This window comes from Felis catus, chromosome A3, assembly GCF_018350175.1.
Source record: "Felis catus isolate Fca126 chromosome A3, F.catus_Fca126_mat1.0, whole genome shotgun sequence".
NCBI classification, from domain to species: Eukaryota; Metazoa; Chordata; class Mammalia; order Carnivora; family Felidae; genus Felis; species Felis catus.
Genome location: NC_058370.1, coordinates 30,602,712 through 30,625,272, shown reverse-complemented (window position 1 = coordinate 30,625,272; position 22,561 = coordinate 30,602,712). Strand labels below are relative to the sequence as shown.

At 47.2% G+C, this 22,561-nt stretch overlaps 1 long non-coding RNA gene across 1 annotated transcript; it reads right to left on the bottom strand.

Annotated features, from left to right (window-relative positions):
- Window positions 1-60: 60 nt before the first annotated feature.
- On the bottom strand, window positions 61-2,101 carry LOC123384205. Its single transcript, XR_006594923.1, has 2 exons — window positions 1,676-2,101; window positions 61-274 (listed from the first exon to the last, which is right to left on the bottom strand). It is a non-coding gene; the product is annotated as an uncharacterized LOC123384205 (long non-coding RNA).
- Between the last annotated feature and the right edge of the window lie 20,460 nt (window positions 2,102-22,561).

Below are 22,561 nucleotides of genomic sequence, written 5' to 3'. Positions count from 1 at the left end.
AGAAGCTGGACTGTGTATCAGCTAGTTTTTGCTGTATAACAAACCACTCCAAAAACCAAGTGGCAAAACAACAACTATTTATTTAACTCACAGTTCTGTGGGTCAGTAATTTGGTCTGGGCTCTGCTGGGCAATTTTATCTTGGCTGGGCTCCCTTGTATACATGCAGTCAGCTGCCAAGTTGGATAGGACCTGACATCAGTTGACATGAATCATCTCTGTTCCATATGGTCTCTCATCCTCCAGTGGCCAGTCCAAGATTGTTCACATGGTGGCTGGGCAGAATTCCAAGAAAGTGAGTGTAAGGCAGTCTTCTTGAGGCCTAGGTTCAGGACTCACATACCATCAATTACACCATACTCTGTGGCCCAAAGCAAGTGACAGGCCAACTGTGGTGGTTACTTTTAGATTAATTATCTAATTTTAGATAATTCTATCTAGATAGATAGATAGATAGATAGATCCTTTTGGTTCTGCTTCTCTAGAGAGCCTTGACTAATACACCAGCCCAGATTCAGATTCAAGGGATGAATAGATTCCTGATGGGAGAAGCTGCAAAGCCACATTGCAAAGGGTGAGGGCGCACACAGAGAGTGAGAGGGTATAGCAATCTTTGCTAACGATCTGTCACAGGCTAGGTTTAGGAACAGGATGGGATTTCATGGGGGTTCTGCTGGGCCACTCAGGTGGAAATTCCAGTCACCCCCACCCCCTCTTGGGTATCAAAGACTTCAGGAACAAAATTATTTCTAAGCATCCCTGAGCAAGGAGCAACTCCACATTTGGATTTCAAAGTTTGTCTCCCCCTCAGACTAGGGGCTCCCTGAGGGCTGTGCTGCCTTCCACCATCCAACTCCGGACTCAATGAAAAGTTCAGGTGGAAGAAAACTGACCTACCACCCCCCTCCCCAAACAGGATGCAACAGGTTCTGAGAACAGCCAATAACCTGGTTCCTCCATGTTTCCTCCAAGGAGGTTGGCACAATGACTGGGATATACTTAGCCCCCATAAGTGATCTTTGAATGAACAGATGACTGAGTGGTTGGCTCATGTTCAATTCTGAACACACACAGACTTTAGTGCTAAAGCCTGCGACATCTGCTCCCTGTTATGCAAACCTGCCCAGCCCACTTCACAGTCCCCTTGGGAGTCCTCCACACTGATTCCATCCCATTCTGTCTCTGCCTCTGCTCAGCACATCCTGCCCCCACAGCTTGACCAGTTGGCCATCTCCCAACTCCTGCCCCCCCCTCTGTTTTCTGCTTACCCTCCTCCTCGGCTCTGTAAGCCCCGTATAGGCACTTGGTAAGGAAGCCAAGTCTTGCCACATGTCCGTGTCCTGCCACTCCCCCTTTCCCCAGATAAGGCTCTGGGTAGACTAAGGAAGTGGGGAATATTCAGCGTAGAGAATGCTGAAGACAGGCAGGTGGGGCAACTAGATCAGCCTGTAAGACACTAAGGGCAGGGCCTTTCAGGTCCAGAACACCCCCGATGGCAGGGGCTGGGCCCACATGCTCTGAGCTCCAGCCTCCCCACCCCACCTCCCTGCCCACTTGTCACAAAGCTCCCTGTGATTTGGGCTGTCACTTTGCTTCTCCATTTCCCCATCTGTCAAAAACAGAGGATAATTATCAATAGCGTGACAGACATCCTGCTCATCTCCTTGGGGCCTTACCGCTTCAGAAAGCTCCAGCTATCTTCCTCCTTCATGTCTACACCTGAGAGCTTTCTTTCCTGAGCAGCAGAAAGCCAGGTAGCAGGCTGTACGTGCCAGGGAGTTAGCATGCCTTGGAGAGACCTCCAACCAGGAAGGACTTGATAGATAAATAACCCAGCTCCTCGCCCCTCAGACAGGCTAACTCTGGGGCACATGTTCTACTCTGAGTCCAGAGTCCTCCAGAAGAACTAAGTTCCATCTGGCCACAGTTGGAACTGGCTCCATAATGTGCCCGGTATGAGCTGCTTCCCTCCCCTCTCTCACTTTCCCACTCCCCCACAGTACATTGAACTCCTTGCACTTGAATCTTTGTCTCTTCCTTCTGGGGAGCCCAAACTAAGACATCATTCCAGCCCTGTCTATACCACAATTAGCCTGTGATCAAGATCATGGTGGGGGCTACCGGCAGGTGTCTGGACCCACAGCTGGTTAAGGGGCTTCCCAGCCCTACTCTGGACCCAAAAGCCAGAGAGGTCTTACCCATGGTCATTCTGGAATGGCCACCAAGTCCAGAAACTGAGAATCGCAAATACTCAGTACCAATATTCTAGAATGAGCAGTCAGTGAGGCACTATCCGCTGGGCAGCCCTGACCCCTGGCTCACTAAGAGGCAGCATGACCTGCTCCTCCACCATCTCCCTAAAGAGAGGTCTGGGGAGGAGTTGGGGGATGGGGTAGGGAAGTACACTGCCAGGATGACAGGTGTCTCTTTAGCTCCCTGAAGCAAGGGAGCCAGGGGCTCCAAGCTACTCAGGGGAATATTCAAGGTGTCAGAAAACCCCTCCAGGCCCGGCCTAGAACTTCATTCTACGTCCTGTCCATTCCGAATCTCTACCTCATCCCTTCTCTCCTCTGTGATGACCCTGGTTGGGCGGCTACCATCTCTTGCCTGGCGTCTTCAGCCACCTCCTTTCCCACTTCTCTGTCTGCTCTCAGCCTCCTATCCACCCCCAGCCTTCTAAAGTAGAACTTTCTAAAACAGGCCAGCAAACTGCCATGGGCCAAAAGCTGGCTGTGTTTTGGTGTGGCCTGTGGGCTAAGAATGGTTTTCACGTTTCTACATTTTGTTTTTAAACAAAACAAAGAAAACTATGTGACAAAGACGTTTGCCAACCCCTGTTCTAAAGCATAAATGTCATCCGGCTTAAGGGAGTGGCCCCCCTGCTGACCTCCTCCCACACACTCACCCCTACACACCCTACGCCTGCTGTCTGTGCCTGAAACACCCATCCTTCCTCCATCACGTGCCTGGTCGACTACCTTCACTCGAGTCTCATTCTAAGTGTCCCTTTGACTGGGCCTTGGCCTGTTGGCCTCAAGTCATGTCTTGACTTCCCCTGCTTAGCTCTATATGATGGGGGCTGGTCCATGCAGGCTCCCACATAGGTCAGATCACAACTAGGTTTGGCTAATGGGTGGGAGATGGGAAGGCCCGAAAAAGGCAGATGCAAGGATACTCCCTCCCCGTGTCTCCAACCATGGCTGGACCTCCTCTATGATTCCTGTGCCCTGTGGGTATACCCACCATGGTTCCCATTCCCCCTGGGTAATCTGAGCCCCAGTAACACCACCTCTACACTACCTCTTCCCCAGGGTGTAGCAGCTTCCTGCTGTTGCTAATCTCTGGGCTGTCCCTGGATGACTGCTCAGCTCTTCATTACCTATGTAACCAATCCCCTGCGTTTAATGACCTCTATTAAACCCTGGTTTCTGTTTTCCTGGTTGGACTCTGACTCATACGCCATTCCTCCAGCCACCACTGACCCCTTGACAGGCTCAGCCCCCTGCTACCGCTCCAACGGCACCCTTTCCTCCTCACTCCAACAAGCAGATATTTGGATGCCTATGGTGTGGTAGGGCAAGGGGCAGCAAACCAGGGCCGCTGACCAAATCCAGCCCACTGCCTGTTTTGTAAATACGTTTTCCTTGGAACAAAGCCACACCCACTCATTTACCTATTGTCCGGGGCCACTTTCAAAGACTGGGTTGAAGGACTGCAACAGAGCCCACGGTGGCCCACAAAGCTGAAAATATTTACTATCTGGTCCTTTACGGGAAAAGTTTGCAAACTTGTTTCAGGTGGGTCCTCCTTACTCAACACACAATCTGGGGACCAACAGCCCAGCTTCGCCTAGGAGCTTGTTGGAACTGCAGAACCCCGGACTCCACCCCAGCCCCCCCCCCGCCCCCCCGCTGAGTGAGAATTTGCATTTTAATGAGATCCTCAGGTTGAGGCAATGAGCACGTTGAAGTTTGAGAAGTCAGGAGAATTCACCCCCTTCTCCCAGCTCTTCATGCTCATTAGGAATTATTGACTGTTTGGGGCACCTGGGTGGTTACATGTCTGACTTTGGCTCAGGCCATGATTTGTGAGCTCAAGCCCCGCATCGGGCTCTGTGCTGACAGCTCAGAGCCTGGAGCCTGCTTCGGATTCTGTGTCTCCGTCTCTCTCTCTGCCCCTCCCCACTCACAAATCTGCCTGTCTCTCAAAAATAAATATTTTTTAAAAAGGAATTATTGACTGTTTAACTGTTCATCTTCTCTACTAGAGGAAAGCACAGGGATTAGTCGGGAGTCTTCTGCTGGATCCCCAGTACCCAATAGGGAGGCTGGCCCAGAGATGATGGATGCATCGACTCACCGATAAATAGTTGAAGAGGACCATAGAAGCTAACGGGGGAGAGAGTTTCCAAAAAAAGAGTTACCATTTCTTACATATCAAGTTGGCAAAGATCAGGAAGTTTTAGCCATGGCATTGGGAGAATAAGGGAAACAGGCCTTCTCTAACCTCCGTGGGGAAGTCGGTTTGACAACATTCGTCAAAATTCCAAACGCACGTAGACTCTGACCCTGCATCTCCACTCGCAGGCCTCTGTCTTCCAGATAGACTGCACCTGCAGGAAGCAACAGGCTACCAAGGTGTTCACTGCACTGCCATCCACAAGGGCAAAAGACTGGACACAACCGAGCGTCCACCAACAAGAGGTTTGCTCAGTGAGTTATGGCACATAATGAAGGTGTGCAACTTCAAAAGAGAGAGAAAGAACCGGGGCCCCCTCCCCGGCATGTCGTTAATGGAAAAAGCAAAATGCAAAGCAGCACCATATCAGGTACCAGGGCAGGGAGAGGGAAGAGAAGGTATGCAGTTACTTGTATATTCATCAAATATCTTTGGGAGGGAGGTACACAAAACCCAACCGCACTGGTTGACCACCGGAAGGGATCCCCATGTTGCCGGAGGCAGAGATAGGAGATTTTTTTGCTGTCTACCCTGTGGCAATTTTTTAATTAAAAAAGAAAAAAAGAAAGAAATCTAGGAAAACCTACAGAAAAAAGAGAGAGAGAGAGAGAGAGAGAGAGAGAGAGAAGTGTCGAAAAAGATAGACATGATTTAGATATCCAGTCCAGGGCCTTGCTGCTCAAAATGTGGTCCACAGACCAGCAAGTGTCAGAATCACCTGAGAGCTAGTTAGAAATAAAAGATCCCAGGCCTGGTCCCAGATGGACTGAGTCAGAATCTGCATGTGAACAAGAGCCCTAGGGAATTTGAGCACATGGTGCGCTTTGATACACGCTGGTCCAGGCAGGGAACTCACTCCCAGCTGCACCACCTGGTTTGCACAGGCTGCCACTAATAAAACAGCTGCCTTTCCCCCCTAACTGGGGCTCCATCCTAGTGAGGCACAAGGGGCCAGGCTGTTCCCATTAAGGGGGAGGTTTTCAGCAGCTCCTCTCAGGCCTTGGCTGGCCCCGGGCCCAGAGCCCTGGCAGGTCCCCAGCCAAGGAGACAGCTCACTTCCTCCTCCTGGAGCCACTGGGACTGCTCAGAACGGAAATATTCGAGAGTTCTCCACTCCCCCCGCTATACGCTCTTTCCAACATGAATAAAGATGCAACTGTCTGGCTCAGGTTCTTCGTAACTGGTATTTATTTATCCATCCACCCGTGCCTCTAGGTCCCTGGTACACTGACCCAGCGGGGGGGAAAGGAAGGCAGGGGAGGGAGCGGACTGAGCAGGCCTCCTCGGAGAAGGAGGGAGAAGGAAAAGCCAGGGGCTTGGTGGCTGCCTCTGCATCCCTGATCTGCCTGACCTGCTCCAAGCCACATCTGGAGGCCACATCTGGAAGAAGTGACGCCACTGGACTTTTCAGAGCCGCAGGGAGGAGGGCCAAGAGAGGAGTGGGGAGCGGTGTTGATGTAGGTCCAGACCACCCAGGAGTCTGCAGTTGGAAGGCCAGGCGGAGAGACGAAGCTCTCCCACCACACTCCCCCCACTGACTCCCGACTCTGAGCCCAGCATTTGAGAGAGCACGGGGCTGGCTGCCGTGAGTGAACCGCCCTCCACCGCCGTTGTCCTGAGCCTTCCCCTCCCCAAAGTGGAGGGACTCCGGAAAGCTAAGCCCTCTCTCTGGATCTTCCCACCCCTCCCACCTCCTAGGCAACCCTCCCCCTCAAACAGAACCCCAAGTCCTCATTTTCTCCCTTCATGCCCCCTCCTAGGTCCTTCATAGGTCCCCTGTAGCCACCATCCCTGAGTGGCGAACGTCTCTCAAAGGAAAAACAAAACCAAGCCATAAAACCGCTCCGATGTGCACAGCCCCGAGAAGTTCACAAAATGCCTCCACATACCGTGCCTCAGTCTGTCAGCTAACAGCCCTGCAAAATTCGAATTCCTACACAGGGGAACAGCAAGCCCCGGAAATGGCAGAGGACTTGACAAGATCGCCCAGCCTGTAGGCAGCAGGGACCACGGGGCTCAGCTGAACATGCCCGCTGCCATCTCCCAAGGCCTCGTGTGCCTTCCAGTGCAGGGGCCGGGGGGGGGGGGGGGGGGGGGGCTGCAGAGCTGCAGATCAGAGAGGTCTTTCTCCAGCAGCCACCTGCCGACATCCCAGCTCTGTCAACAGTTATGCTGCAAGAGTTTGGTGATGGATTAGCAACACCTGCCATGGTTGTAAACAGCGCTGTGGGCCTGCAGGGGCATTCTCCCATCTTTTCCCTGCGTTCCTCTTTGAGGAAGGAAGCAAGGAGATCCCTCTTTGAGGAGGTGTGTGTGTGTGTGTGTGTGTGTGCACGCACGCGTGCATGCATACACTTTTGAGCTCTAAGGCATATTTCACATCTTGGGTTTGGTCTCCTTTTCTGCTGAGGGCTCCCTGAGGCCCAGGCTCTGTTTCACCCCAGGAAACATTCTGGGGGCCCCTCATGCCCTGAAAGCTGCGCCTGCCTAGTGCTCTGTCTAGACTGTAAGGATCCAGCTCTGTGGGCTCGGGTCAAGCCCCTAAGTCCAGTAAGACCGGTATGCTACAGCATGTCCCTACAGAGCTAAAACTGGAATCCCTTGCTGGGCCGGCTTGCCCTGCAGCTGCCCTCAGCAGCTCTCCCCACCCTTCCAGGGGGCTCTCCCTGCCCTCTGGCTTTCCCTCATGAATTGGGCTGGTCATGGGATAAGCTCCCTCTGGCTGTCTGATCACCAGGACTTGATGAACCAGAGTGACTTAGGACACCATCCAGGTCTCTCTGACTCACCCCTGGGCTCTTTCCACACAGCGTTTTTACCAGGCAGGGCGCTTGGTCTCAAGCCACAGCAATGGCTCTGGACGGCCTCAGCAGAAGAGGGATTTATTAGAAGATTACAGGGTGACTTATGGGATTGATCAGAAGAACTGACCACTGCAAGCATGTGGCCAGGCGCTGCCGCTCCTGGCACCCTCTGTCTCTGACTGTGGCCGTGTTCTCAGTGCTCTCTGCTCTCTGTGGCCTCATCCCAGACTCAGAGCTCTGGGAAGCACTCCAGGGAGGCCGAGCTTGGTTCTGGACCCGCACCTTTGTCACTGGAGAAAGCAAGCCCATAGTGCCAGGTACCTCCAAGTATAAGGGGAGGTTTCAGATACTGGGCAACCAAAGGAGGTGATAAGGACCCCCACATCACTCCGTCCTTTTAGGATCTGTTTACAAGGAGCTGGGTGTTCCAAGCAGACCCCAACTTCAGAAGTCATTTTCTTTTCATCGTGTCATTTTTTTAAAAACATTGAGAATGTTTAATTCGCACACATCTTAAAATGCATACATCTTAAGGATTCTGCTCGATAAAATTTTAAAACTTGCCTACATACTGTGAAACTACCACCCGGAACAAAACATAGGACATTTCCATCACCCCAGAAAGGTCCTGTGTGCCCCTCCTGGTCAATCCCACCCCCCTCCCCAGAGGAAATGACCATTCTGATTTTAGCTTAGTTTAGCCTGCTCTTCAACTTCATACAAAAAGAATCATACAGTTTGTGCTCTTTTAAGTGCAAGGTTTCTTTTGCTTAGCATAATGCATTTGAGATTCAGCCAGGTTGCATGTGTTTTTTGTTTTTGGTTTTGGTGTGTTTTTTATGCTGAGTATTATTCCACTGCATGTACAGGCCATAATTTGCTTATCCATTCTCTTGTTGATAGACATTTGGATCGTTTCTAGGGTTTGGTCTTTAATAAATAAACCTGTAAACATTCATATACAAGAAAAATATACAAGTTTTTCTGTAGTCAAACATCATTGCCTCCCAGGGTTTTGATTTGCTGTCCTGCCCTGCTGGATTACTTCTCTGCCAAGTTAGCCACAGACCTCAGCTAGAAAGACAGATGAATGGAGTTTCCCCATAAAATCACAGTCCATATTCAAGATGGAATTTCTCATGCATGGCCCTAAACCTGCTCCTTCCACACTCTTCCCCATGTTACTGTATTTCCAGACTAGTTGCTCAGGCCAGAAACCTTGACTCCTCTCTTTGTTCACACCCTTCAACCAAGCCATCGGCAAGCCCATCATCTGTGCCTTCAAAACACCTGACTACGTATCTCCTCCACGCTGCCAGCCGGTCTGGACCACCATCACCTGTCACCTGGCTCTCTGCAGTATCCCTCTCCTCTGCTTCCACCCTTGTTTCTCTCTCCCACCCCACTCCTCCCCACCCCCAGGTGATTCTCACCGGAGTAACCCCACAGAGGCTAAGAAAGACCATGTTCTGCCTCTGTTTGAGACCCTCCAGTGCCCCCCCACCCCACTCAAAGCAAAAGCCACAGTCCTTACAATGTCTGCAAAGCCCTATGTGATCTCTCCCTGCTACTTCTCTCCTATCATCCCCTTTCCCTTTCTCCTCTTCAGTCATACTGTGCTTGTTCCTTTAATATACTAAGGGTGCTCCTGCCTGTGGACTTTTGCACTGGCTGTTCCCCTGAATGCAAAGTTCTTCCTCTTTTATGGTCCACGTGACTCCCTCCTTTACCTTCCTTCAGCCAGATCAACTTTATCGGCTCTATTTTTCTCGAGAACATTTACCATCGTCTGACACAGTCTGTTTCCTGGTTGACATGTTTGTTGTCTGTCTGTCTGTCTGTCTGTCATCAGCACGTCAGCTCCACGAGGGTAGGGCTTTTTTAGTTTGCACTTGTGCCTCCAGTGCCCAACAGCATTGACCTTGTCACAGGCACCAAACAGGAGACACGTAGAGACACAGGGTGTACATTAAAATGAGAATCAAGTGTGGCATCTTCTACCTTGAGCTCATTATTTGGCTGTCAGATTCTGGAAGAGACTAAGAGCATCATTAGGGCTCTCCCTGCTCCCCACCCCAGAGATTTAGCTCACTTTGGCCTGAGCCCCCTGTTTCGTAGCCTGTGCAAATCAAAAGTACATCCAATCAGAGATTGGATGAGGCTTTGGGAAATGGTGAGGTGGAGCCCAGCCTGAGGCAGGTAGGTAGAGTCTGGGCGGGCAGAAAGGACAGCATGGGCTGGCATGGGGCAGTGCCACTCAGGTGAGATACGCATAGGGGATTAGGATTTCAACATATGAATTTTAGAGGAACACAACCATTCAGTCCATAACACTGTCTGTGTGAGCTTGGACAAGCCACTTAACCTCTCTGAACTTCAGAGATAATAATAGCACCTGTTTCATAGGGGTGTTGTGATCATTAAATGAGATCATTCTTAGAAAGCAATTACCAAAGCACCTGATCCATGGTAAATGTAAAATAAATATTTACTATTTTAATCACTAGGGCTCTGGTCATTCAGTCCAGGGATTATGCATTCTATGTCCCTAGGGGTTGAGCAGACTGGAGCAGGGTGAGGTTGGAATTTTAAGAGAAATACACACTGAAAAAGGTTAGGCTGATCTGATTTTCAATGAACAGACTCATGTGAGCTCCTTGGGATTTGGGGGCCACATGAAAAGCAGATAATTCCTTCTGACTCTGACCACTTCTGGCTGCCAGGACCTGTGATTTTTTTTTTTTTCCTGAGAGCTTTCTCTGATTGCTTGGCCTCATCCTGTCTATCTGTAACCAGAGAGTTAACATCTTACCACAATAGCCCTCAGTTAATGACTGGTGGGAGGTGGCATATAAATACCCCAGCTCCCTCACCCCTCAAAGGCCAGAACGCACATATGCGCTCTGCCCTGTCTCCCAGCCTTCCTCAGCAGGATTAAGGTCCAGTCACCTACAATGACAACCTAGTTCAAAATCCACCTTGCACTGGCTTCGTTTTCTTCCCGGTCTCACTTCCTGAATTTCCTGTGGGTGGTCCTGGGATTATTCTGCAAATAAGCTACTTGTATGACTTGTGTAATCCTTGTCTTGGGGTCTGCTCCTGGGGGGGGGGGTGGGTGGAGGTGCAGCCTAAGAGTCTGTCTTTGATGAGTCCAGGTCTGCCAAGCTAGTAGTCTTCTGTAAGGTCCACACCAAGTCTGATCTCTGCCCAGTAACTCAAGCTGCCTGAAAACAATAGAGCCTTTGGGCTGCCCAATCAGAACCATCTCCATCCCCAGGCATTCAAGCTAGAAGACATCCTAAAGACAAATTTTCTCCATTTAAATTGCTTCTCACATACTCATGTAGAGATTCCTGTGTGATGGCTGTCAAGCCATCTTGACCTGAGGGCAAGGATGACGGACACACAGGTTCTAGCTCAAGTGCCACCTCTGATCAAACAATAGAAGCTACCTGGAAGCTCTATCCAGCGTTACAGTTTGCAGATATAACTAGAGATGTCTGCCTTGAGCACCGAAACGGGTAAGCAGTGACCTTATATACACCACCCTGGCTCTAGAAGTAAATTATTTCCTTCATGGTGAAGTTGGATGAATTTTTCTTTAGCCTTCCTAGTCCACCAAGACTATCTCTGCCTCTTTTTTTTTTAATTAATGTTTATTTGGGGGGGGGGGGTGGAAAGCATGAGCGGGGGAGAGGCAGAGAGCAAGAGGGGCACAGAGAATCTAGAGCAGGCTCTGCACTGTCAGCCCAAAGCCTAACAGGGGGCTCAAACCCATGAACTGTGAGATCATGAGCTAAGCTGAAGTCAGATACTCAACCGACTGAGCCGCCCAGGCACCCCTCTGCCTCTTTTTTCTTATAATTAAAACTTATTTATTATTTTGAGAGAGAGAGAGAGGGAGGGAGATGGTGCACACACAGGGGAGGGGCAGAGAGAAAGAGAGAGAGAGGGGGAGAGAGAGAATACCAAGCAGGCTCAACACTGTCAGTGCAGAGCCTGACATGGGGCTCAATCTCACAAACCATGACCTGAGCTGAAATCAAGAGTTGGATGCTTAACAGACTAAGCCATCCAGGCACCCCTATCTCTGCCTCTTGATGATCTACTTCCTTCATCTGACTTGCCCCATTCCAGACAATAAGCCTATATATGGAACATGGCCACCCATTTACTGGATGAGGAAACTGAGACTCTGAAACATTAAGTGACTCTCCCAGAATCACAGAATTTAAGGATGGAACAGAGGTTTTTATTCAGGTCTACCTGACACCAAAGGCCCCATGCTATATTCTTTCAAAGAGAAGGCAGTAATAAAGGTCTTTAACCAGAGAGAACAGTCCGACATGTCTCTTTTAGTTTAGAGAAGTCTTCAGCCAACGGGTACCCCATCCTTTGTTGTCTTCACCGGCCAGGTGGAGTAGAAGGTTCTTTGGGGGCCAGCGAGGAGCCCTTCCCCAACTCCACAGCCGCCCTCAGTAATCTCTCTGCCAGGCTCTGGCTCTACCTTCTTGGGTCCAGACTCTCTCATCTCCACCTGGGAGAGCTTCTCACTTATTTGCTATCCTGGAGCAGCTGACTCTCAGAGAGGGCTGGAAGCCTCCTGGGAAAGCTGGAGGCAAAATTCTAACTGGAGCAGGCATGACTGGAGCACTTCCAAACCTCTAAGTTATGGAAAAATCCGGCTGAGACCTTCCCAGGGTGGTGACTCAGCACTCCCACAGGCAGGGGGCTGCGCATGGGGCCTCGGGCCGCAGCCTAGGCCCAGAGCCTGCTGACCAGGCAGCCTGCCCACCCGGGTCTGGCTCACACCCTCTCCCAAGCTGCAGCTCAGGACTTCAAGTACAGTCCTGTTACTGCACATCTGGCCTCCTCCTACTGAAAGCTGACTCCCTGCTCTCGGAAGACTTAGGCCTGAGACTCACAGACCCATGGTCTCCTCACTCACAAGCTTGGCCTTCAACTTGCCCTTCCCTGCCCTTGTAGAGGCACCTACCTGGGCAGCTTGTTGCTGGTGTCGTGTTTTGTGGAATAAGACAGCAGCAAGGGGCGAGCAAGCAAGGGAGGGAGTGTGACAAAGTCACCAAGAACTTCCTAAAGGCTAGGACTCTTCTCCACTCCTCAGCTGAGACCAGGGGCCCTCAAGGATCATTCACACCTGCCAGCTTCCCTCCTCCAACTCTGGACAATGCAGGGTTCAGTGGGCCAACTTTGAAGTCAACTAGACCTAGCTCTAAATTCCTCACTAACAGGTATCTTAGATCTCATTGTCTAGAATCAGAACCCAAGATGCGAATTCTTGGGCACATGATTTACTGAGGAAATGATCTCAAGAGCAAGGGAGGGAGGAAAGCAGGACAAGGTAGAAGAAGATGCTCAGCAAGAATGGGGTCTCAGCTGGTATCTGAGCTGGTGTCTGATCCCACGGGGAGCTCTAGGGAGTAAGTTGTCCAGCACTGTCTCCCCTTGAGGTAAGCAGGCCAAACTTTTGTTCCCCTGGGTCAATCAGTCATTGTCCATCCCTGAAGGATGGGGCAGTGGCAGCGGAAGAGGAGGATGTAAATTCCCAAAAGGTTCTGGAAAAAAAGCAATCCCATCAGCAATCCTCCAGAGATGGTCTCAGATGTAAGCTTTTAGCCACCTCACTGGCAGCAGCTGGAGCAGGAGTCATTGGTTGGGAAAAGAGATTAAGTGGGGCATCAACACTGGCTGTGACACCAGGCAAGATTCAGTTGACTCCTCTGGGAAAGGAATGTAAAATCTACCACGCATGTGGTAAGTGCTGGGAAGTAAGCACAATGCCCCCAGTACAAGGTAGGTCCTCAGTGACTAAAAGCTACCATTCCTGCTGCTTGGTAAAGTCATGTTAGTAAGGAGGTTAATTTTGTGTGTCAACTTGGCTTACATGGGACATCCAGATATTTCTGGACATTTCTGGATATCTGGATACTTCTGTGAGGGTTCTTTTAGACGACATTAACATTCAACTCAGTGGCCTTTAAGTAAAGCAGATTGTCTTCCATAATGTAGGTGGGCCTCATCTAATCAGTTGAAGGCCTGAATAGAGAAAAGGCCTGACCTTCCCTGAACAAGAGGAAATTCTGCCATCAGATGTCCTTTGGATTGGAATTGTAACATCATCTCTTCCCAGGGTCTCCAGCCTGGTGGCACACCCTTCAGATTTTGGCCTTATCAGCCTCCATAATCACATGAACAAACCTCTCCCTTCCCCTCCCCCGTTCATTCCCTCTCCCTATGTATTTTGGATTGGTCCACTTCTCTGAAGAACCTAGACTACTACACATAGAAAGGAGAGCAGGAAGTGGGCATCTCAGGGCTCAACATCATTGTCCAAGGGCATGGCCCTATGTACCACCAAACCATGCTTGTAGGAAGCCCATAACACTCCAAATTCCTATACGTCTGAGGTCAAATTCTTGGGAATGAAGACAGAGCACCTCTCTCCCAGCCTTCTTGGCATCCACTAAGCTGGATCCCCCAAACAGACTCTTCAGGTGGGCTCTCCACTTCTGAGGTGCCTCCCACCAGCCCTGCCTCCAGTTTTTCTGCACCCCATCCCTCCTTAACCTAAGGTGGTAGAGACATGAGCAGAGGAGTGAATCCCCAGAATGGGGAGAGAGAGATCCAGAAGGGGCAGCACTTGGCAGAGTTCTCTGCTCCCATTCACTCCTGGTGTTCTCACCAGGATGCTGAGGACCCAGGCCATCTCTAGGGGACAAGACGGGATATGAGAATGCCCAAAATATCCTCCCTTAATAAGCTTAGGCTCTATAATGTTCCCTCCTTTCTTCATGCAGTGAGGGCCCCCAACCCTTCCACATGTCATCAGGACTGACAAATGCATCATTTTGCCCTACCCTTGGCCTCCACAGAAAAGTTACCACCTTGGACAAGGGAGCGATGGTGACCACCCCCCTCCCTGACAGGAAGACACCCTAGAGCCTTGGAGAGAGATGGCCTTACTGACACCTTGATTTCAGACTTCTAGCTTCCAGAACTGTGAGAGAATAAATTTCTGTTGTTTCAAGCCACCCAGTTTGTGGCACTTCATTATGGTGGCCCTAGGAATCTGATACGGTGAGTCTAGCTGATACCGTCCACAGTTGCCAAAGTGCCAACCTCTAATTTTCTGAGGGAAGTCTGGGGATTAGATTCCAGAAATTGGTGGCCACACCCAGGGACTGCCCTCCTGTCAGAGCGGCCGGCTGCACTTCTCCAGGCCAATCTTCTACCTCGAAACCACCATTGCCCTAATATGGAAATAAAAGCTCAGGGAGGGTTGGTTACTTGCCCATGGTCATACAGCTGGCAAGTGGTGAGGCTAAGACTTGAACTCAGACGGATTCTAAAGCCTAGCTTTTTGTGACATGAGCCCCAGAGAGTATCCCCATCTGACACCGTGTCAGCAGCCTCATCCTCAGAGCTCCATCCCTGCTGGCTCATCTCACGGATGTTTCCCGCCCTGAGTCAGAGCAGCTGGAGACTTTATGAGCCCTCTAATGGGCTAACTACCTGATAACTTGATTATGCAAAAAGCCACATGTGAAACTCCCGCCCTCATAACCACATCATTTATAAGGAAATGAGTCTACCTTCTCCTGAGGCCTTTGGCTGCCTGCCCTTCAGGAAGGCTCAGTGGAGCTTTTCAGGCTAAAAGGAGGAACAAAGAGGGGTCCCTGTCCACCTCCTGCTCTGCTCCCGGTCCCAGAGAGCCTCAACTGCCCCAGGCCTCCTTCCAGCCTGGGCCTTTTTGCCGTAGGGACCCAAGGGGGCAGGAGGCTGAAGAGAGGATGAGCTGGGGCTGGAGGTGGTCACTGGGGGTGGTCAAGGGAAGCAAAAGGGGAAAGGAAGAGAAGGAAGTGGCAGAATAAAGACATGGACAGACAGACAAGAGGGAATGGAGTCACAGCAATCTGGCTGCAAGCGCTGCTACTCTATATGGACTCTCACATTGAATATTGGGATTCCCAAGCATGTTTACACACACACACACACACACACACACACACACACGTAAATGCTACATTATTTTGCATACTTTTAAGCTTTGTATGAATTGCAACATCATGCATATTGTTACATAGCATATTTTGCATACTTTTAAACTTTGTATAAATTGCAACATCATGCATATTGTTAGGTAGCATGCTTTTTTCACTCCGATGATACTTGTAATTCTTGTTCATTTTACCTGCTGCCTTCCACTGTGCGAATGTATCCAACTTAGATGAGCATTTTGTTTATTTCTAATTCTTGCTATTTCAGAGTACGCTGCAATAAATAGTCTTCTACTCATATTCTCCTGCTCACGCAAACGTTTCTCTAGGTCAATGGCTGAGAGTGGAATTGCCGGGTCATAGGATACGTGAGCCTTCTACTCTATATTACCTTGCTCTCCAAAGTCCTATACCAATTTGCACTCCCTTGAGCAGGGTGTGAGATCATCCGCTGTTGTTGCCTCACACAGATCCCCTTTGCTGGCTGGGACACCCCTGGCCCAGCTGCTGTGCATGTTGGCTGCTAATGGCTCCCAGATGCCTCCTTGCTGGAGAATTGCCCTTGGCCATGGGAGTCTCCCATCTTGTATATTCCAGGGCCAGAGTAAGCCTCTATTCATCTTTGTTTATTGAATTGGGTCCAAGGAATAGGAATTAAAGGTGGAGGCAAGAGAAGGAAGCCACAGTTACTGTCTCCTCCAGGCTTGGTCCTCCTAAGCTCTAGGAAAAGGAAGACATGGAGAGAGGAAGAAGAGCAAGAAAAGAGGGAAAGGCTCCAAGGAAGAGGAGAGTGGGGAACATGTGCCTCAAAGCTGCTTCCCACGTCAGGTGGGAAGGAGGATGGCGACTGGGCAAGCCTCCCTCCGCATGTGACAAAGATACTGAAAATCGCACTGCATCCCTTATTTGGCCTCTGTCACCCACTCCCCTCTCCCTCCTCCATACCCTTGTCTTTCTTTTTCTTTCACACTGATTCTCTGAATCTGTTCATTCACCTCATTTGCTCACTGTTTGTATCTCCAGTGCAGCAAACATCGCCCAGTGCCTGGCAGTAGCTCAGTGTTTATTACATGAATTCACAGATGAATCTCATTTGAAATTTACAGGGAACTTTTAATAGGGGACAAAATGCTTGATAGAGATTGCAAATTTATCAATTTTCCCCAACCAGTTACTACATTCTACACTTAATGCTCATCACGCCCAGGAACTTCCAAATATAAAAACCACAGTCCTATTTCCCAGAACAAATCTAGTTTCTCTTTCTTTTTCCCCTTCCTGGTCTCAGAACCCTGCTTCCTCTCTCTCTCTCTCTCTCTCTCCCCCCCCCCCCCAATCCCGGACTCCTTGAGAAGGCTCCACCCACCCTGTGCTCTGCCTGGAGCTCCGGACCACACTCCCTTCCTCTGTTTTTACCTCAGGGTCACTTCCTCAGAAATAGCCCCACCCTACCCGTCTCCTCCTTACGGTTCCTCTTGTTCCTTCCAGAGGCCCCTGTCACTGTTAGAGTCATCTAGCTCCCTCCAGCTCCATGCCCTGTCCCCCCCCACCCATGATCGTGTGCACACACACACGCTCACATGCATGCACACACACTATAAATATATACTGTATATAAAGCCACTGAAATATCTTCTTTGTATTCTCCAATTTAGGTAATAGCCTCTTTGCCACCTTCCCCTTCCTCACAGTGCTGACTTCCTCTGGGCAGGTATTGCCAACTCACTGCCCCTTTATTCTAGACCCTTGACCGTGGGCACTATGGTAGGCAGAATAATGGCCCTCCAAGATATTCCTGTCCTAATTCTCAGAACCTGTGATCATGGTGCTTTATATGGCATAAGGGTCTTTGTGGTGTGACTAAATCAAGGATTTTAAGATGAGGCGATTATCCTGGATTATCCTGTTTAGTCCAGTCACAAGGATCCTCATAAAGTAAAGAGGGAGACAGGAGAGTCAGAGAGGGAGATGTGATGATAGAAGCAGAGGAGAGAAAAGAGAAAGAAAATTTCAGCTATTACACTGCTGACTTTGAAGATGGAGGGGCGGCCACAAGCCAAGGAATGCAGAAAGCCTCAAGGAGTCTTTGAAAAAGTCAAGGAAACAGATCCTTTCCTAGACAGAACCTCCAGAAGGAACCCAGAGCTGCCAAGAGCTGCCTTGATTTAGGTGCAGTGAAACCCATTTGGGACTTCTGACCTCCAGAAGTGCAAGATAACAAATGTGTATCATTTTAAGCTACTTTGCTACCGCAGCAATAGCAAACTAGTACAGGTACCGATTTGTACAGCTGCAGTAGTTGTACAGTGCACTGCCTGAATAGCTGTTCATGGTAGCCTACTTTGGTGCTGCCCCTGCATAATGCCTTTGCTGGCCGCAGTCAGTGCGTGACTGAAGGATAATGGCGCCCTTTAACAATTACCTTAATTTAGGTTCCCTCGGAAGCCGGAAGCCGACTCTCAGACAAAAAACTGGATGCAAGAAATTTGAGAGGTGATGTTAGGAAACATTGGTAGGGGAATGAGGAAGTAAGACAGGGAGGGGAAGACAGTCAGTAAAGGTACCTTATCAACAAGTTACCAGTACAGGCAACTACAGTTCAATTCCCACGAGGAATTTTGGGAGCCAATGGAGAACATGCCGCAGTTTTACCTCTCCCCGACCCCACGAGGGAAAGGGAGCTGGGATGGTTATACGCCTGCTCTCATCAGTCACTGGTTGAGGGCTGTGGAAGGGGTGATGGGAGAGTGTTTTCATCTCTGGGCGGCATACCCCAAACCACCTTCATGCTTTGAAGAAAGCACTCCAGCAAAGAGTCCCAAACAGTGAGATAGGTACCTGTCCAGCCAGCAGTGCATTGCCCCTCAAAAATGAGGGACCCCCACATCCTGGGCTTCCATACCCTCCGGGACCAAAGTGGAAAGAATAGAGGCTCTGGTTTCTAATCCAGGCACCTCTGTGGGATTCTGTAGACTGTCTCTCACTTTGGGTTTGTCTGGTATTTTATTATGATTAGATCGAGGTAACAAGCAATATTGTGCCTTTCTCAGTGCATCGTGTCAGGAGTATGCAATGTCAGTATGGCTATTACTAGTGATCTTAACCTCGATCCCTTGATTATAGTGGTGTCTGCAGGGTTTCCCCACTTTGATATTTTTATAATTAATGACTATAATAATTATAAGAAGTATGCTGAGGAGATACTTTGAGATTTTGTTGCCTGCCAAATTTTCACCTACTAATTTTAGCAACCATCAATGGATCTTGCCTGCAAATATTATTACTGTAGGGTTTACCTAATGGGGGTTTTCGATTTCCAGCATTTTTAGACCCAGTTTTCAATTCTTTTGCACCTCAGTCTCCTCATCTGTAAATGGGGATAATACTTTTTCCTGCTAGAGACAAAGAACAACATTACATAAAAATAAAAGGATCCATCCACTAGGAAAGCACAAGGATCCTAAATGTGTACATGCCGAAAAGAGCCTCCAAATATATGATGCAAAAAACTGACAGAGTTGAAAGAAGAAAGAGACAAATCCACAATTACAAGTGGAGACTTCAACCCCGTTCTCAGCAAGTGATAAAACTATTAGAAAATCACTAAAGATAGAGAAAAACTGAACATCATCAACTAGGATACAGGCATCTGAAGAATACTGCACCCACCAATAGCAGAGTACACGTTTTTTTCAAGAATTCATAGGATACTCACCAAGATAAACCATATCCTGGGCCATAAAACAAACCTCAACCAATTTAAAATAATTGAAACTGTATCAACAAAGTATGATCTCTGACCATGGTGGAAGCAAGGTAAAAAATCAATAATGGATGGACAACATGCAAAGCTCCAAAATTTAGAAGCTAAACACACATCTAAATAATCTATGGGTCAAAGAGGACACAAGAGAAATATTTTTTTTTAAGGCTGAACTAAATTAAAATGAAATAACAACATATCAGAATGTGTGGGATGGATGCGACTAAAGCTGTGCTGCATGGGACATTTAGAGCACCAAATGGTGGGGTGCCTGGGTGGCTCTGCCAGTTAAGCATCTGACTCTTGGTTTCAGTTCAGGTCATGACCTCATGGTTTCATGAGTTAGAGCCCTGTGTTGGGCTCTGGGCAGCACGGAGCCTGCTTGGGATTCTCTCTCCCTCTCTTTGCCCCTCCCCCATTTGCACTGTCTCTGTCTCTCTCAAATTTAAAAAAAAATTTTTTTTTATAATAAAGCACTATAGGGTGCCTGGGTGGCTCAGTCAGTTAAGCGTCCGACTTCAGCTCAGGTCATGATCTCACAGCTCGAGGGTTCAAGCCCCATGTCAGGCTCTGTGCTGACAGCTCAGAGCCTGGAGCCTGCTTCAGATTCTGTGTCTCCCCCTCTCTCTGCTCCTCCCCTGTTCTCTCTCTCTCTCTCTCTCTCTCTCTCTCTCTCAAAAATAAATAAACAATTTTTTAAAAATTAAAAAAATAATAAAGCACTAAATGCTTATATTAGAAAAGAGGAAAAGCCTCTAAACAATAATCTAAGTTCCTACCTCAAGAAACTAGGCAAAATGACAGCAAAATAAACCCAAATCAGTCTGAATAAATAAGGAACAAAAAAAAATCAATGAAGCTAAAAATAAGATAATAGAGAAATTATTGAAACAAGAAGCTAGTTCTTTGAAAAATTTAATAAAGTTTATAAACTTTTAGCAAAACTGATGAAGATCAAAAAAAGAAGACAAATATTACCATATCAGAAATAAAATAGGATATCACTTCATTCCTGAAACTATTAGGAGGATAATAAGGGAATGCTATAAAAAATTTTATGCTCATAAATTCAGCAATTTAAAAGAAATAGACCAATCAACCTACCTAACTACCAAATTTCTACCAAGATGGAATAGATAATTTGGGTAATCCTATAACCATTAAATAAATTAAAATTTTTTTAAATGTTCATTTATTTTAGAGAGAGACAGACTGCAAGTAGGGAAGAGGCAGAGAGAGCATGAAAGACACAGAATCTGAAGCAGGGTCCAGGCTCCAAGCTATCAGCACAGAGCCCGACACAGGGCTCGAACCCACAAACCGCAAGCAAGATTGTAACCTGAGCTGAAGTCAGACGCTTAACCGACTGAGCCACCCAGGTGCCCCACATTAAATAAAATTAATCCATAATTTAAAAACTCCTGCAAAAGAAATATCCAGGTCCCTATGGGAATTCTAACAAACATTTAAAGAAGAATTAACACCAATTTATACAATGTCTTCTGGAAAAGACATTTTCCAGAATTTTCCAGAATTCTAACAAACATTTAAAGAAGAATTAACACCAAGTTATACAATGACTTCTGGAAAAGACATTTCCAGAATTTTCCAGAATTCTAACAAACATTTAAAGAAGTAATACCAATTTATACAATGTCTTCTGGAAAAGACATTTTCCAACTCATTTTACGAGGCCAGTGTTATTCTGATACCAAAACTGGACAAAGACTGGAAGAAGCAGCAGAAGGGGAAGTGGGAGAAGAGAAGGAGGAGAAAGTGAGAGTTATAAAATGAATAAGCTCTGGTGATCTAATGTACATCAGGGTGACTGTAGTTAAAATACTGTATTATATATTTGGAAGCTGCTAAGATAGTAGATTTTAAAAGTTCTCACCATACATACAAAATATAACTATATGAGGTTATGGAAGTGTTAATTAATCTTATTCAGGTAATCATTTCACAATATATACATATATAAAATCACTATGTTTTATACTTTAAACGTATACAATGTTATATGTCAATTACATCTCAAAGAACCTGGGGAAAATAATATAAAATTTATATGGAAAGGCACAGGACCTGGTACAGATAAAACAAATATGTAAAAGAAGAAATATCAAGAGAAATTAGTATACCAAATTTAAAGTTATTATATAGCTATAGTAATTAAGATTTTTATCAGGGTGCCTGGGTGGCTCAGTTGGTTAAGCATCTGACTCTTGATCTCAGGGTCTTGAGTTCAAGCCCTGAGTTGGGCTCCTGCTCGGTGTGAAGCCTACTTAAAAAAAAAAAAGTTTAACAACAACAACAACAAAAAAGACTTTGTGGTATTGGCATAGGGATAGATATATAGGTCAATGGAACAGAAGAGAGAACCCAGAAGTAGAGTCACACAAATATGCCCAATTCACCTTTTACAAAGATGCAAAACCAATTCAACAGAGGAAGGGTAGCCTTTTCAACAAATGGTGCTAGAACAATTTGACATCCAAAGGCAAACAACAATAACAAAAAAAGAAAGAAAGAAAGAAAGAAAGAAAGAAAGAAAGAAAGAAAGAAGAGAGAGAAAAAGAGAAAAGAAAGAGAAAAAGAAAAGAAAGAAAGGAAAAAAACCCTTTAACATAATATCGTACCTTGTACAAAAATTAACTCAAAATGAATCATGAACTTAAATGTAAAATTTTAGAAAAAATCTTAGGAGAAAATCTTTAGGATCTAAGGCCAGATAAAGGGTTCATAATTTGACATCAAAAGTATAATCCATAAAAGGAATATTTGATAAATTGGGCTTCATCAAAATTAAAAACTCTGTGAAGGAACCTTTAAGGGGATGAAAATAAAAGCCACAGCCTGGGAGAAAATATTTTTAAGCTACATATCCAACAAAAGACTAGTGTCTAGAATATATAAAGAACTCTGAAAATTCAGCAGTAAAAAATCAAAAACAAACAAAACCCCCACAAATAATCCAGTTAGAAAATGAGCAAAAGATTGGCCAAGCGGTTCACCAAAGAAGTTCTACAGATGGTTAACAAGCACATGAAAAAAAATGTTCAACATCATTAGCCACTGGGGAAATGAAAAGAACATGTTCAACATCATTAGCCACAATGAGATATCACTACACACCTACCAGAATGGCTAAAATAAAAAGTTGTGGCACACAAAATGCTGGTAAGAATGCAGAGAATTTGGATTACTGATACATTGCTGGCGGGAATAGCAAATGGTACAGCCACTCTAGAAAACAATTTGACAGTTTCTTATAAAATTCCATATGACTCAGCAATGACACTCCTGGGCATTTATCCCAGAGAACTTATGTTCACACAAAAACCTGTACATAAAGGTTCATCACTATTGTAATGTTTTTACTATTCATAATAGCTCAAAATGAAACCAATTGAGAGTCTTTCAATCGGTGAATGGTTCCATAAACTGTGGAATACTACTCAGCAATAAAAAGTCATGAACTACTGATACATACAATTTGGATGACTCTCCAGGGAATTA